Consider the following 17881-nt stretch of genomic DNA (forward strand, 5'->3'; position numbering starts at 1 on the left):
GTAGAGACGGAGTGAAGCTGTGCTGCAGGAACAGAATCTAAACCATAATCTACTGACTGGCATCAGATCTATTATAACTTCCCTTTTTCATCACATCACACCAGTACTTCCTGGATCAGCATTAACATGTATTCATGTGCATAGACAGAGCCTTAAATTTAATTCTTGGAAAGTCTTTTGCTACCAAAACTATACAATCTACATAAACCTGTACATTCCATCTAATTTCAGTCTGTTGCTCACACAGAAAACTTGAGATGTAGTGGATGATGTATGAGCAGGGGGAGGGGAAAAAGTCAGGTGAAAATGTAGTAAATAATAAACAATATTATGTTGCAGAGAGTCTCAGCAGAGCAGTGCAGACTCACTCAGAGCTCACCTCCAACACCTCCAACACCTCCTCCTGAACCTCCTTCTGCTCCACATACAGCTGCACTGAAATACACACACATTAATGTTGTACATATGAATATGTTGATTATAAAGTGACATTTTGGTCAAAAACTATACAGCCTATCAGTTGATCATGAAAACCTGTGTTTTGAGCTTTAAAATCATATGAATAATTTAGTAAACTAAGTATATTCTCAGGTTTTGACCTTTAAGACATATTCAGTCACTGTCATTTCTAATGTAAAAAAAAAGAAAAAAAAAAAGTTCCACCAGCTTCCTGCTCAGCATTCACACATTAACAGCTTTTTAAATCCTCTCTGTGAATAAAGGTCATTTTTTTCTTTAGACAAAAAACATCTGATACAGTCTGATCTGGGTCCACATTTAGAACCGCTGCGTACGCACAAAACCTGCCCTGAAAGATATGTATTATATGAATTTAGGCATATTTGTAGTGGATGCGCTTGATCACTTTTCCTGTGGTGTGCTATGTTTTAATGACAGTGAGGAGTGCTATAGGTGCACAATAATTCATATTTAAACTAAACTGCAGATTGCATATTACAAGAAAATATTTTTGTAGCGAGAACAATGATGAATAATGCGCACTTTGATATTTTGGTGGACACTGGATTTAGTGGTCGAACGGTCCATTCTCCAGTTTGAATAGGTCCAGTTGGTCTGATGCTACGGTGGCCCATATGCGCTGAGTGCAATGCACTGTTGTGACACTTTTAACCCATAACCATCACTAAAATTGACTTGTGCAGCAGACCAGAAGGGATATCCTTTGTTGCCCTTGTGCATCAATCGGCCTTGGGTGCATAACATCCTGTTGATGGTTTGTAGTTTGCTGTTCTGAGCACTGTTGGTGAATTCAGCTACATCAGTTCTGATACAGCTGAAGGAGTTAGTGATTTTAGGGGTATCTGAAAAAAATGAAAAATATAATATTTTTGAATATGAGTAGTCTTGAAAAAAAAAACATTGTTTTTAAACACTGTACAAATGTTCTAAAGTAAATGTCTGTAAGCAGAGCAGAGTATGTGAAGCACCACAGAATCATATTGAAGGAATAATAATAGTTCAGCACTTAAATTTAACTCTCATTCATGTCACACCAAACATGTCAAACTATAATTAAAAATGAAACCACACCTTCTAAAAGAAAGCAGAAAAGAATCATATTCTCTGTTCATCTCTTCATTAACAACTGCTTCTGTAGGGAAACACACATTTGTAAATCTGCACAGATGACAAAAATAAACTCTTGGAAATCATAAATTTAGCTGCACAAAAAAGCACATTGATTTATCATTTTTTAAAACAGATATTCATAAATGCATTGGCAGTACTGCAGTGAAATCTATGTGACAGAAATAATGAGATGGTCAAATATTTGTTATAAATAAGCCTTATGTTAATGACTTTATTACAAATTTAATCACAATGTCTTGTAACTTCATGAAATGATACAGCAAAATGATTCTTGAAGTCTGGCGCTGTTCCAGCAAAATCAATAAACAGGCTTTCAGCATAACCAAACCCTTGTCTTGGCTCTTTCTTTAACTTTCAATATGCAAATATTACATCTACAAAACATATTACTGGAATCTAATTAATGTTTCCACATAAACTGACATAAAAATAAGTATAAACGTTCAAGAAATGTAGCATATTTTTAGAATCATATTTAAAAAATGGACAATCTAAAAGTGAGCTAGCTCTGTAATAAAAAATAAACGCCTACAAATGAGTTTAACAAATATTTTTAAAATACTCAGTGACAGTTCAGTAACAAGCAATATGCTAATATTGCTTTTAAATAATCCGGCAAAAATAGTTAAAAGTATAAAAGTTCAATAAAAATGTAGCATATTTTTATAATAATATTAAAAACTGACAATCTATAGAGACAGATGATGATTACCACATTCATACTGACACTCCAAGCCACACAAAAAAGTTGTACAATTATTTTACTGTCCAAAAAACATGCCCTGCTGAGACAAGGCTGATTCCTTCAACTGTTTGTCATTGCAGATGTGGTTATCAAAAACCAACTGAACTTCAACTGAATTAATATGCAGTGTAATTAGTTATAGTATTTGGACATGTATGTCTGAATGTCACACATTCATGATACAAAATGACTAAGATGTATTCACAAACAAATAATGCAAGTGCTTTTCTCAGAACTAATTTCTCTACTCTGTTTTACTTGTTATGTTAGCAGCTATCAAGGTACTTTTAGTAGATGTGTGAAGACTGTTCTCATCAAGTTCACACAGAGGAACCACAGCACTATTCATCATATTAGTGTCTGACAGTCACAAAGTGTCAAAGTACTTTTCTGTGTTTGTTGTGAGTAGTATTTCTATAGTTCATCATCTAAACCCTAACCATTTATTTTTTTAATCTTTTTCCAAACATATTTTAAATAAATGTCACTTTTATTGTTGCTTTGTTTTTTTCTCATGTTCGTTTTTTAACATGAAATCACTAAACTTGTCAGTTAAGTTATTCTAAACAAAATGCAAAATTGTAAATATCTTCAAAATTGATCTATTAAATTATAAAATAAAACTAATGCAAACTGTGACTGCAGCTTTTAAACTTGAAGTGGTCAGTCACTTCATTATCATTTTAAAAGAAAAAAACAAAAAAAAAAAAGGATTGTGGCTGGACTATCAGCTTCCTGCTCAGCATTCACACATTAACAAGTCCCTTTCTCATCCACTTTCAAAATGTAAACAGATTCAGTGATTATAACAGGAGTTTTTGAGAGTGCTTGAGCTCCTAACAGAAGATAATGATAATGTTCTTTGATAATGAAGGCTACATATTCTTTCCTCTCTTTCCAAGTGTTAGAATTAGTAACTTACAATGTTTTTATTAAATTCACGTTAAATACAAAGATAAGTCATATTAAAAATATTTGTAACACTTTATAATAAGGTTCCATTAGTTAATGTCAATTAATGTATTAACTAACATTAATGAACAATACATACAGTATTCATTGATCTTTGTTAATGTTAATGAAAATACAGTCATTCATTGTTAGTACATGTTAGTTTACATTGCAATAACTAATGTTAACAAGCACAACTTTTGATTTCAATAATGCATTAGTAAATTTTGAAATGAATAAAGAATTAAAATTAATTTAAAATAATAATAATAATAATAATAATAATAATAATAATAAAAGCATGGGTTACAGTGTGGTACTTACATCAAAGTAAATGAGGTCAAACTGTAAACATTAAAATACTGTTTCAAGAGTATAGCCACAAAATGTAAAGACTATGCATATATTTTGCATGATTTGTGATTTTGTAAGCATTTTACAGCTTTGCTGCAGTGACGTTGCAGCGACCTGTCACTTGCAGATGAGATTAGGAAACAACAATGATCCAATTGGTTCTTTTTAAGAAAACAAGGGAGGAACTTGAAATATTCCTTAAACAACTAAGACGGCAATCTTTTGTCCACACTAAAATGTTACTGTATGACTGTATATACATAACCCATAAGTTGTTCCCTTTTTTTACTTTTACAGTTATTTTAGCTTCTGTTTCAAGCTTGAAAGCTCTAGTCAACACTTATTGTAAAATATGCTTGTGTGAGCAATTCTAGCTCAAATGGTGATACTTTCATACGTTGTATCTTCTGATGGCTGGGAGAACACTCCGATCTTTGCCTCCTGCTCTAGTATGGTTTGATTTTCCTCAGACTTCATCACAGCTGAGACGCTGCTGTTGGGCTGATCACTTCCTGTTGAGCTCTCTTCCTCTGATACTCCACCAGGATAACATCGGACCACAGCGTAGTCTTTTGTCAATGAGGAGACGCCCCTGATCTCATCTGACTCTGGTGGTGGCATCTTTGTGAAGTCAATGGAGGCATAATAGAGGGGTTCTTTGCGATTCTGGGTGGCAGCTCCATTTGGTGACAACATGGCGGTATTGGCATAAACAGGGTCACTCTCATCTCCAGCAGTGGAGATCTGTGGAATATTCTGCTTTTAAAACATTGAAATGAGTGTGTTTTGTTGCAATATTTCAAAATGAAAAAGATACATTGAGGGAACTCACCCTGTCAGTCAGAACGAGTCCAGGGTCACTGTCTCGTCTGGGCCTGGGCCATCTTCCTCTTCTGAAAAATAATTTCCATGTGCACATAATCAAAGAATACTGACATAAACATCAGCCAAGTATGGATTTGACATATGACTGGGGCAAAGAATTTTTAAAGTTTAAGACATTATTTAATTATTGCTTAAGTTGGGAACCTTTATTCCACAAAAAGCCACAGTAAAAATTATATATATTTTTTTAACAATAGAAAATACAGTGCATGTACCTTGCAAAGATACATAAAATGCAGCACAAGATCACCACAGTAGCCCCAACAGCTACTCCAGCCAAAAAAGAGAAAGAATGGAAACCTAATAATAATTAAAAGAAAGAGAAAAAAAGTTTTGGGAGAACCACTAAGAGAATCTACCAGCTATATGCAATAAAAAAGCATCAAATTCTACTGAGGCTAGTGATTCTGCTTCCTCATCTAGCAGCTAGTTTGAATTGTGGTTAGTAACAGAAGTGGTTTGTGTCTGAAGCAAAAAGAAGGCTCTTTTGCAGCTTGTTTAAATAGACATTTACACATGATGTGTGAAGTAATGAAGAATTAAGCATTTGTCTTTTCTCTAATGTAACAACTGGAAATGAACACCACCCATTAAACTGTATTAAATGTATAAATAATGGTATTTAAGATCATGCATCTGTAAATGCTTTACATTAAACATTAACATAAACCTTAAAAATCAGTAAATGTCTATAAAAATTACCTGACTCCTGATAAGTGACATGAAGCAAATGAAACTCTTGACTTGCAGTTCCATGAGTGTTGTTGCTGACACACTGCAGAGTGGATGTGTTTGTGAGAGACTGATGTAGAGTGATGGAGCTCCTCAAGCCTGTGCTGCTCAATCGCTCTTCACTGATCAACGTGTTTGAAGAGTTAGTGACAGGACGTCCAGACAGATGCCACTCCAGTTCAGGAGAGGGATTCCCATCAACCTCACAGAAACACACAGTTACATCAGTTCTGTAACAGCTGGAGGATGGAGAGATTTTAGGGGCATCTGAAAGTATTAAAGTGAGAAAAACAGAATAACTATAATGATTCTGCTCCTGTCAGTGATAAATGTAACAGTTTAGTTTAGGGGCATCTGAGAAGAAAAGATAAAAGATTAATTGTGGTAAAACTAAGGAGTGCTTTGGAAGGTTACATACTGTATACAGTGGCTCAATTATTTGGACATAAGCATCACCTAACATATAAATGTTCATAACTTTCATTGTTATCCGCAATTTACATTTAAGATGAAACTTCATTTCCATGTCTAGTGGGAAGATGAACGTAATACAGTATAAAATGTTTAAACTTAGGATGCCTGGATTCATTCTGACTCTGCTGAATCTGAAGTGCTGCCTGTACTTTGTCACTGCTACGCTGTAATAAAAGTTATTCTTCATCAAGATCTTCAACATCCTCATCACTTTTACTTACAGGGCCATTGTATATATACTTTTTTTAGTCTTAAAGAGACAGTTCTCCCAAAAAACCCACTCACTTCGATTGAGTAAAATCAAAATATCTTCTTTAGTGTTCTACAGATATTCATATTCATATAGATTTGAAATTGCAAAAAAACACAATCATGAAAGAATGTTTGAAGAATATATCCAAACTATTGCACTGATACATCGACTAAACCTACAATCAGCATCCAGGACTGAAACAATTCATTTTATTATTCACTTTAAGGTACTAATAAGTGTGACAAGGCAAAATTAGCTGTTATGTATTACTCACACTGAATATCCAGCATCACTGGTGAGTTTTGGCTGCCATGTTTGTTCAGAGCTGTACAGTGGTACCAGCCTCTGTGTTTCAGGTCAGTCCTATTGAAGGTAAGAGTGTGTCCAGTCTGCAGCTGCTCCAACTGTCCTTCACTCTCTCTGGACCAGGTGTAGTTCAACACTGCTGGATTTGCATCACTGCTGCAGATCAGAGTCACTGAACTGCCCCCCAACACAGAGCTGGAGGGAATCACAGACACTGATGTGTTTTTTGGGGCATCTGAGAAGAAAATGTAAAAACATTGGTAGAGGAAGGAATAACTGATGTCATTTTGCTTGATATTTTATGCAATAATATTCAGAAATGATGTGTGGCTGAAGTATCCAAAAGTGTTCAACTATGTTTTGGGGCCATTGTATATATACTTTTTTTAGTCTTAAAGAGACAGTTTTCCCAAAAAGAAAATTTTTTTGGACCCTATAGACTTTCATTTTAAGGCAAAATCAGAATGTCTCTTGTGTTCTGCAGAAGAACGAAACTCATACAGGTTTAAAAAGACACAAAGGAAACTAAATTATGACAGAATATTTATTTTTGCATGAACTAAGCCTTTTCTTAACATTTATGTTATTTCTGTTTTACCACTGGCTCTGTCCTCTTCGCACTGGTTAGAAAAGCATGACAGTAACTGCAACAAAAAACAATTTTGTCACAAATGAATGTGTGAATACTGTTAAACTGGACAATTGTGCATCAGCAGCTATGTCAGTGTGTATTTGCAAAACACATTAGTGTCCAGATATACTCATCTGAAGGTCTCAAGCTACAGTGTCTGGAACTCAACAGCAAATGTTCAAGCACTAATGAGAATAAATCCCAACATTTAAATGATAATTTAAATGGTAACAGAACAGCTCAGGCTTTTTAATTATTATTTGGGATTAAATCAAGATAAACATTTTTTATAGTAGCTATTACTATAATATAATAATAATAATCTATATAATCATAATAATCCCTTCTCTGCATTCTCTCTCAAGGCAAGTAGTAGTAACTGAGTGGATATGATAATAAATAAGTTATTGGTTACTTGCTACCTGACAGCTACACCTCACTGACATTGAATTACATACATATCTCAATGCCTTTTGGCACCATCTGGCTTAGTATTTTCAGTGTCTTTCAGTCTTTTGGTTTCTAATGAACAACTTCAAAATTATTAAGAATTCACTTGTGTCCTTTTGCCAGTAGAAAGAGCTCATCAAGAGCTTTCATTTGATATAAATATATCTCCGTTTCACCCAAAATGTCATTTATGCCCTTCTGGTTCTCACCCCTCGATATATACTTGTGCTCTAGTCTTAAAGAGACAGTTCTTCCAAAAAAAAACCCCACTGACTTTCATTGTATGAGTAAAAACAAAATATTTTCTTTAGTGTTCTACAGAAGAAAGAAATTCATACAGATTTTAAATGGCAAAAAAAAAAAACACTGATGTGTTTTTAGGTGAATCTGAAAGGAAAACAAATTTAGGGCCTCACAATAAAAATCACAATAATATAATTCATAAGTCAAAACTAAAAAGCATCACAAAGCATCACTTACACTGAACATGTAATGTGATGTTGTTCTGTGCTGTTTTGTTCTTGTCCTGTAGCTGGTAGGTTATAGTGCAGGTGAAAGTGACTCTGTGCTGACGGTGAGTAGCAGTGAAGTTCAGATCAGAGATGAGCTCCTGTAGTCTGCTGCTCTCACTGAGGGGGATTCTGGGAGTGGAGCTCCATGTGAGAGTTGGTGGAGGAGAGGAGCAGAGAGTCTCAGCAGAGCAGCGCAGACTCACAGAGCTCCCCTCCAACACCTCCAACACCTCCTCCTGATCCTGCACCTCCTTCTGCTCCACATACAGCTGCACTGTGGGTTTGTGGGGAGAGCCTAAAACAGAAAAAGTAAAATAATAATGATACAAACTTCGTAAAACACTCATTTAACACGTTTTTTATAAATAACAGTTTCAAATCACTCACCAATGACATTTATAGTGGACATGTTTGTTGTGTAGGTGTATACCAGATCACCACTCATGATCCTGAAGTAATATTTACCATTGTGATTTGAACAACATTGTAAAAGATAGTGGTGCAGTTCTTCTTGTGTAGTTTTCCAGTTATTTTCCCACTGAACTTAGGTTTGGAATCACTGGAATTAAACACTTGATTGATAAACGGATGTGTTCCATCTTTGAACCACACTCCTGTAGCTGCACTCAGTGAGGTCTTTGTCATAATTGTCCTTAATCTCAAAAGTGCAGTTTATGATCACACATGATCCACTGAGAGCTTCAATATTTTCTGGCAAACTGATGCTGAAATCTCTACAGCAAACACCTACAACACAAACATATTAGAAACATGAGAAATAATAATAAAAAAATATTATAAATATCAGGAAAGGAGGCCTGGAATGTTTTATTTTATTTATTTATTTTTTGTTAATTTGGAAATATACCACAAAACCTTTCAACAGAAATTTGAGCAAAGCCAAAATTATTTTCTCTGCTGTCCAGATGTTCATATTTTTATTCAATAAGGAACATCAATTAGGAAATCAAGTAAAAATCAGTTAAATGAAGACACCTCATTTAAAAAATTCCTACTGTAATTATGTTATAAACTTTTCTGTTTGATTATTAGACATTTTTTTGAGTTTGCAAAATATACTGAAAAAATTAAAAATAAATACTGCAATGAATTTGGAATTAGATATTGAATTAACTAGTTAATTTTAATAATAAAAAATTTATTGAAACATTTTTAATATAAATAATTTTGTACTTTATTTTATAATGTATAATGCTAATATTAGACAAATTAATTAAATAAAGACAAATCTACCACTGTCCATATAATATATCATTTTTTTTAAAAGTAATTTAACATATTGGATATGACAGCATCTATTTATGTACAATGAGTATATTCATTTTTAGATTAATGTAATAGATGTAAAACAGCAAAAAGGAAATCAAACTCTGACAGAAGGAATTTGTAAAAGAAACTTAATCTGACCTTCCTGAGAGCAGAAAGTGTGGGAAACTCCTGTTTAGATCCCAAGTTTCTGGAAATAACTCCTGCTGCTGATTAGAGACGAAGTGAAGCTGTGCTGCAGAAACAAAATCTGAAGCATAATCTACTGACTTGCATCAGATCTATTATAACTTCCCTTTTTCATCACATCACAGCAGTACTTCCTGGATCAGCATTAACATGCATTATTCACACAAAGACTTTAATTTCATTTCTATTAATAAAGTCTATTGCTATAAAAACTATACAACTTGCATAAATTTGTACATTCGTCTAATTTAAGTCTGTTGTCACACAAAGCTTTAGTTTGGCTTCAGGAAACCTCAGATGTAGTGCACAGGTTTTATAGATGTATGAGGGAGAGGGAAAAAAGTCAGGTGATAATATTAAACAGTATTATAAATAATAAACAATATTATAATTGTATGGAAAAAAACTAAAATCACTTAAAATTCAACTACAGTGTTAGATGAGCAACAGTCTACAGTATCTCTGTGGATAATGTGCTCATAATGCTGCTCTCTGCTGGTCAAATGATGAAACACCAGTACAGTTCATTAGCACTTTGGGTAACGTTTTCATTTTTATTTTAATGAAATATTTTTAACCAGAGAGAAAAAGATCAGAATCAGAAGAATCATGCAAGATGTAAAAATAATGAACATGTACATCACCCAAAAAAAAAAAAAAAAAAAAAAAATGAACATTTGTCAGTCCAGACTGGGCCAGAATCCATTTATAAAAGCTTAATTAAGCACAGACCGACAGCCTGGACCATGTGAACACAGACAAGCAGGTGATACAAATACAAAAAGTTCCAGTGCTGTTGGACTATGGATGATTTCTAATGGCACTGTGCACCCTTGAAGGGCACTGTAGATAGGGGGCACCACATGACAGGTCATTCCAATTCTCTTACTTCTTTTTTACACAATCAACACTTTCAAGCTCCAAAAAGTCCAAAAGACATTGTATAACAAATAATAGGCCTACCTGAAAATATATTGTCAGAAATAGTACATAAAATGACACAGAAATGATAATAAACAAATAACTAAGGTCCATGTGCACATAAAATGTTTTGTAATGCATCAGGCTTATAAAACGTAAGGAATCCATGTGCAGTTAGTTGTTTTCTGTTAGATTATGAATGCAAATGAAAACTCTTAACAGGTCAAATCTCATGTCTTTCATGTGGAAATATATGCAGTATATAAAAATCCAGAAATCACAGCTGACTAAGGAAGAGGAGATAAAATGTCTATTTGTTGTTTATTGTGTGTCACCTCTACTAATGTTCAGAGTGTCATATTCAGAGGGTGGAGCAGAGAGATGAAGGGAAGCATATGTGTCGGCTGCCTCATTCTGAGCCTGAAAACAAAAACACTCTTCAACACCATCATCATTATGTTGTCTTACTATATCTACTATTTACACAAAGAGACTCACCTTCAGCTTCATGCTCAATCTGAAAAATAATAGACTACATATTATTAAAAAAAGTTCAAACTCAGCACATCAGTACATTTATCTCTTGTTTGAGAAATGTGTTGTTACTGTCAGAATGACTTACTGTCTCATTTTGTAGAGTCCAAGTCCAACAGTCAGAGCGTACAGAACCAGAATCAGTGTTAATATGATCAAGAATGAAACCGTAGACTGTTGACAATCTAAAAACATGAAAAATATAGGACACAACAGAAAAGAGAGAAAAGAAAGAGTCTCAATACTTCAGTATCAAAGAATACTTTTGTAAGATGTGAAATTATTTCCTAGAATCCAGAACTCTGACAAAAACAGATGCCATGCAACAAAAAAAAAACTAATCTGGAGTATTTACATGGAGCGCAGTATCTTGACTTTATAGCAAAATAGAATACTTTTGTAAGATGTGAAATTATTTCCTCATGAATTTAAAGTCCAGGAACTCTGACAAAAACAGATGCCATGCAACAAAACAATAAAACTAATCTGGAGAAGAGATCTTCAAAGAGGGCAAACAACACCACCCCTATTGCTCATTTACACCTCTCCTCTCCCCTCCCTGCATCTCACACTTTTCCCCCAAAAGATTCCACTGAAAGTCACTAAGAATGTCCATATACTACATGCGTTACATTTTGTGAATATGTTGAATTTTCCCTTTCATGTTTGGTATCGTTCTAAAGGTCTCTGTGCGATTGGTAAAATGGTCTCAATTTCACAGCAGTCACTTATATTATGAGGAAGACTGAACACTTTTGTAGAATTGTGTTTTGGTGCTGAGGGGTGTGTTTTCCCCTTAGGGTCGGGTGAGAATCTCCAGCCAGGTGTGACCCTGTGGGTCATGAGATCTCCTGACACACCAAAAGGTCTTTATGTTTTTACAACTGATTGGAAGATTTGTTTGTTTTGGTCTGGGTATATAAGCAAAGTGACAAAACACTACGGGGGGATTCTGTATTCAGAAGAACCCCCACACTGTGTGTGAGAGTCTCTGGAGCTTTGCCTCCAAACCTCTCACATGCTGTTGTGTATCTCTCTGCGCTCAGGTATGCATCTCCCACTCTTAGATTTATCTTTGAGTAATTGATGTTATGTATTTATTTGAATTGGAAATGAATTTAATTCTGAATTGGATTTTCATTGTTTAATTGTGTAATTGGCGTGATACATTTTACCTGACAAATAAATTGTTCTATTTGATTCAATCTGATCTCTTCTGAAATCAATATTTCTAGTAGATTAAAGTGTAGTCTGATATTTTCCACAAAGTTTGCGTCCAGGATGGATCATACCGAAGTACCAATGGTTGGACCATGGGGAACACCATTAAGGGCTTCCGATTACTGACTGTCACTGGCTTAACACGTTGTAGTTCTCGTGATTATAGAAAAAAATACACTTTATGGTAAGAGCTGCAGGGTGCAGTCTGCATAAAATGTATTATAACCACCCCTCATCCTCTGAGTAAGTCCAGAACTGGCGAGCTTGTGTCGTGTGTTCACTGTTGGCCAAGTGAATTGCAAAACGATATTAGGTCCTTAATGAATGAATAATTGAAAGTATGGGATTTACAGAATAATCAAGTATCTAAAGTAATAGACACTGATATTTATGATCAGCCTAAATTAAACACCTCAATTCTAATGATCATATGAAATTGGAGTCAGATTAAACATGGAGCTAGATTAAAATTGAAACTAAATCCTAATAAATTAAGCAAACTTTGCAGAAGCGTTGTGAAAAGACTGAACATGCATTAAACCTTCAATCAGGCCACTGGACTCTGCGTTTGGGCCAGTGGATGGATCCTTACACTTTTTTTTCCTTGTTTATTAAGTACAGTGATTTTTGAAGGCAGTTACAGGTGTTGTACAGTCTGACAGCTTTATGTATATTTTCACAATACAGCAGTCTTAGTCGTTTCAACATATTAAAAATATTAAGAATTTGACATAAAACATTATTTTACCAAGCTAAATAAAAATAAAATAAAATTTACCTGACTCCTGATAAGTGACATGAAGCAAATGAAATGCTTGACTTGCAGTTCCATGAGTGTTTTTACTGACACACTGCAGAGTGGATGTGTGTGTGAGAGACTGATGTAGAGTGATGGAGCTCCTCAAGCCTGTGCTGCTCAATCGCTCTTCACTGATGAACATGTTTGAAGAGTTAGTGACAGGACGTCCAGACAGATGCCACTCCAGTTCTGGAGAGGGATTCCCATCAACCTCACAGAAACAAGTACATCAGTTCTGGTGTAGCTGGAGGACGAAGAGATCATAGGGGCATCTGAAAGTATTAAAAAAAAAAAAAAAAAAGAAAACAAACAAACAAAAAAACACTAATGATTCTGCTCCTGTCAATGATAAATGTTACAGTTCAGTACTGCTGGATTTGCATCACTGCTGCAGGTCAGAGTCACTGAACTGCCCTCCAACACAGAGCTGGAGGCAATTTCTGAAGCTGATGTGTTTTTACGAGCATCTGAGAAGAATACATAAAAGACTAATATGGCGAAAACTAACTGGACTACTGGGGAAGGGAGGGTAGCTAATATTTCTGTAAGTTACATACTGTACAAAGTGGCCCAATTATTTGGACATAAGCATCACTTAAAAATATATGAATGAATGTATTTGCATTAGGTAACAAAACATCAAAACAAGTGGCATTTGTTTTAAAGCAGATGCCATTTGGTAAGATGTTAATGTCATGTAACTGTTCAGAGACATGAAGGCAGAGAATCAAAACACAGTATTTATTGAAGGGGTGACAAAGTCCAAAAACAGGCAAAGGTCATGTACAATCACACAACTCAAACAAAGACTGAGAGATTTGGAACAACATTAGTGAGATTAATCATGACAGAATATTATTTTTTACATGAACTACGCCTTTTATTAACACTTATGATCTCTGTTTTACTACTGGCTCTGTCCTTTTCAAACTGGTTAGAAACATTTTGTCACAAACGAATGTGTGAATAATGTTGACCTGAATGACTGTGCTGATGCATGAGCAGCCATTTTAGTGTGTATTTGCAAAACACATTAGTGTCCAGATATACTGCTCTGATGGTCTCAGGCTACAATGTCTGGAACTCAACAGAAAATGACTGAAGCACTAATGAGAATTATTTTTGAGTTTGTGAACTTCAAGCTCTAAATGTATTAAATAAAACTGAAATAAACAGTAATGTGGTAAGGTTAACAGAACAAATTAAAGGCTTTTTAATTATTATTCAAGATTAAATTTAATGAAGCTAAGGATAAATTAAATTTAAGGATACATTTCTTTTTCATAGTAGCTATTAATGTGTCATAACACAATAACAGTGTCAAAATTGTTCATTTTATAATTGACTTTAAGGTGCTAATAAAATGACAAGGTAAAATTGGCTGTTATGTAATACTCACACTGAATGTCCAGCATCACTGATGAGTTTTGGCTGCCATGTTTGTTCTGAGCTGTACAGTGGTACCAGCCTCTGTGTTTCAGGTCGGTCCTATTGAAGGTAAGAGTGTGTCCAGTCTCCAGCTGCTCCAACTGTCCTTCACGCGAATCTGAAGGCAAAGCAAATTCAGGGCCTCACAATAAAAATAACAATAATATAATTCATAAGTCAAAACTAAAGAGAATCACAAAGTTGACTCTGTAGCAAAGTTCCATTTCAGTTTATCTTTACTCTTCAATCCTCTTTTCGTGTAGTTTTCCAGTTATTTCCCCTCTGAACCAATTAGATTTACGGTTCCTGGAGTTAAACACTAAATTGTTGTTCATATTAGTTCCATCTTTGAGCCACAGTCCAGTAGCAGCAGTCTCAGTGAGGTCTTTGTCATGTTTCATTAATCTCAAATCTGCAGTTTATGATCACACAGGATCGTCCATCTTTTCATTCAATGAAGAACCTATAGATGAAAAGCAAATTGACCAAAAAAAAAAAAAAAAAAAAATGAAGAAAGAAAAAATGCACCACTGGATAAACTGAGCCACCCCCTGTACACCTAATTTTTGCACAAATTCTGTTATATCATATAGCACCGACAACATGCAGTCAAGTCAAGATGAATAAATGCTGCAGTGAATTTGGAATTAATTAATTAATTAATTAGAAATTAATTATTAATAATAAATAATTTAGTGTAATGTATTTGTAATAATCATTAAAGTAAAATCTACTAGACATTTAAAATTGTCCATATAATATATCCTTTTTAAAAATGTAATATATTGTATATGACAGCATCTGCTTATGTTCAATGAGTATATTAATTTTAGTTTATTGTAATGGAAGTAAAACGGCAAAAAGACAGATCTGACAGAGGGAATCTGTAAAAGAAACTGAATCTGACCTTCCAGAGGGCAGAAAGTGTGGGAAACTCCTGTTTAGATCCCAAGTTTCCGGCTGTAGAGACGGAGTGAAGCTGTGCTGCAGGAACAGAATCTAAAGCATAATCTACTGACTGGCATCAGATCTATTATAACTTCCCTTTTCCATCACAACACACCAGTACTTCCTGGATCAGCATGAACATGTATTCATGTACATAGAGCCTTAAATTTAATTCCTGGAAAGTCTTTCGCTACAAAAACTATACAACCATGTGGTTTGACCTTTAAGACATATTCAGTCACTGTCATTTCTAATGTTAAAAAAAAAGAAAAGAAAAAAGTTCCACCAGCTTCCTGCTCTGCATTCACACATTAACAGCTTTTTAAATCCTTTCTGTGAATAAAGGTCATTTTTTTTTTTTAGATAAAAAGCATCTGATACAGTCTGATCTGGATCCACATTTAGAACCGTTGCGTACGCACAAAACCTGCCCTGAAAGATATGTATTATATGAATTTAGGCATATTTGTAGTGGATGCGCTTGATCACTTTTCCTGTGGTGTGCTGTGTTTTAATGACAGCGAGGAGTGCTATAGGTCCAATATAATTCATATTTAAACTAAACTGCAGATCTCATGTTACGTGAAAATATTTTTGTAGCGAGAACAATGATCAATGATGAACACTTACTTCGATATTTTGGCGGACACTGGATTTAGTGGTCGAATGGTCCATTCTCCAGTTTGAATAGGTCCAGTTGGTCTGATGCTATGGGGGCCCATATGCACTGTTGTGACATTTTTAACCCATAACCATCACTAACATTTTGTGTGACTTGTGCAACAGTAGACTTTCTGTTGGCTCAGACCAGAAGGGACAGCCTTTGTTGCCCTTGTGCATCAATCGGCCTTGGGTGCATAACATCCTGTTGATGGTTTGTAGTTTGCTGTTCTGAGCACTGTTGGTGAATTCAGCTACATCAGTTCTGATACAACTGAAGGAGTTAGTGATTTTAGGGGTATCTGAAAAAAAAAAGAAAAATATAATATTTTTGAATATGAGTAGTCTTGAGAAAAAAATAAACATTGTTTTTAAACACTGTACAAATGTTCTAAAGTAAATGTCTGTAAGCAGAGCAGAGTATGTGAAGCACCACAGAATCATATAGAAGGAATAATAATAGTTTAGCACTTAAATTCACACTCATTCATATCACACCAGACATGTCAAACTATAATTAAAAAATAGATGTGAAGAAGAGAAATGAAACCACACCTTCTAAAAGAAAGCAGAAAAGAATCATTTTCTCTGCCGTGTCCATCTCTTCATTAACAACTGCTCAGTCCTGTAGGAAAACACACATTTGTAAATCTGCACAGATGGCAAAAATAAACTCTTGGAAATCATTAATTTAGCTGCACAAAATTGCACATTTATCATTTTTGAAACAGATATTCATAAATTCATTGCAAGCAACCTACAGTTCCAGTGCTATTACTTATAAATAAAACTGGGGTGACAAACTGTACCAACTGCACAAGTGAAATGATGCAAATATGCTGAAGGTGGCGCTGTTGTCTATGACATACAGCTGTCATCAAGACCTTTCTGCCCTGTAACAAGGAATATGCTAATGTTGCTTATAAATAATCCGTAATAAAACACGGCAAAAACAACGTATAAAAGTTCAAGAAATGTAGCATATTTTTATAATAATATTAAAAATTGACAATCTATAGAGTCAGATGATGGTTACCACATTCATACTGACACTCCAAGCCACTTCAAAAAACTGTACAATTATTTTACTGTCCAAAAAACATGCCCTGCTGAGACCATGCTGAGAGGAGTCTGATTCCTTCAACTGTTTGTCAGTGCAGATGTGGTTATCAAAAACCAACTGAACTTCAACTGAATTAATATGCAGTGAAGTATTTGGACACAATGTTTGAATGTCATTCAGTCATGATACAAAATGACTAAGATGTATTCACAAACAAATAATGCAAGTGCTTTTCTCAGAACTATTTTCACTACTCTGCTTTATTTGTTAAGCTAGTGGTACTTTTAGTAGATGTGTGAAGACTGTTCTCATCAAGTTCACACAGAGAAACCACAGCACTATTCATCCCATTAGCGTCTGACAGTCACAAAGTACTTTTTTGTGTTTGTTGTGAGCAGTATTTCTATTGTTTATCATTTAAACCCTAACCATTTTTTAAATGTTTTTTCCAAACATATTTTAAATAAATGTCACTTTTACTGTTGCTTTTTTTTTTTCTCATGTTGTTTTTTAACATGAAATCACAAAACTTGTGAGGTTGACTTATTCTAAACAAAATGCAAAACTGTAAATATCTCCAAAAATTAAAAATTGATCTATTAAATTATAAAATAAAACTAATGTAAACTGTGACTGCAGCTTTTGAACATTCAGTGGTCAGTCACTTCATCATCAGTTTTAAAAAAAGGATTGTGGCTGGACTATCAGCTTCCTGCTCAGCATTCACACATTAACAAGTGCCTTTCTCATCCACTCTATTAATAAAGAAAACTTTTTTCTCCAGACCAAAAGCATCTAAAGTCTAATCAGATCTCTGTGCACAAGAAAGAAGTGTCATATAAGCCATTAAAAAAGCTCATTATTAAAATAATTTAAAAAATAATTTGAAAAATATTAAAGAAGAACTCCACTTCCAGAACAACAATT

The 17881-nt window shown here is 34.5% G+C and overlaps 1 pseudogene; it reads right to left on the reverse strand.

Annotated features, from left to right (window-relative positions):
- Positions 1–3820: 3820 nt before the first annotated feature.
- Positions 3821–14684, reverse strand: LOC127161010 (sialic acid-binding Ig-like lectin 5; annotated as a pseudogene).
- Between the last annotated feature and the right edge of the window lie 3197 nt (positions 14685–17881).

Source organism: Labeo rohita, unplaced genomic scaffold (genome assembly GCF_022985175.1).
Source record: "Labeo rohita strain BAU-BD-2019 unplaced genomic scaffold, IGBB_LRoh.1.0 scaffold_521, whole genome shotgun sequence".
In the NCBI taxonomy this organism is placed as follows: domain Eukaryota; kingdom Metazoa; phylum Chordata; class Actinopteri; order Cypriniformes; family Cyprinidae; genus Labeo; species Labeo rohita.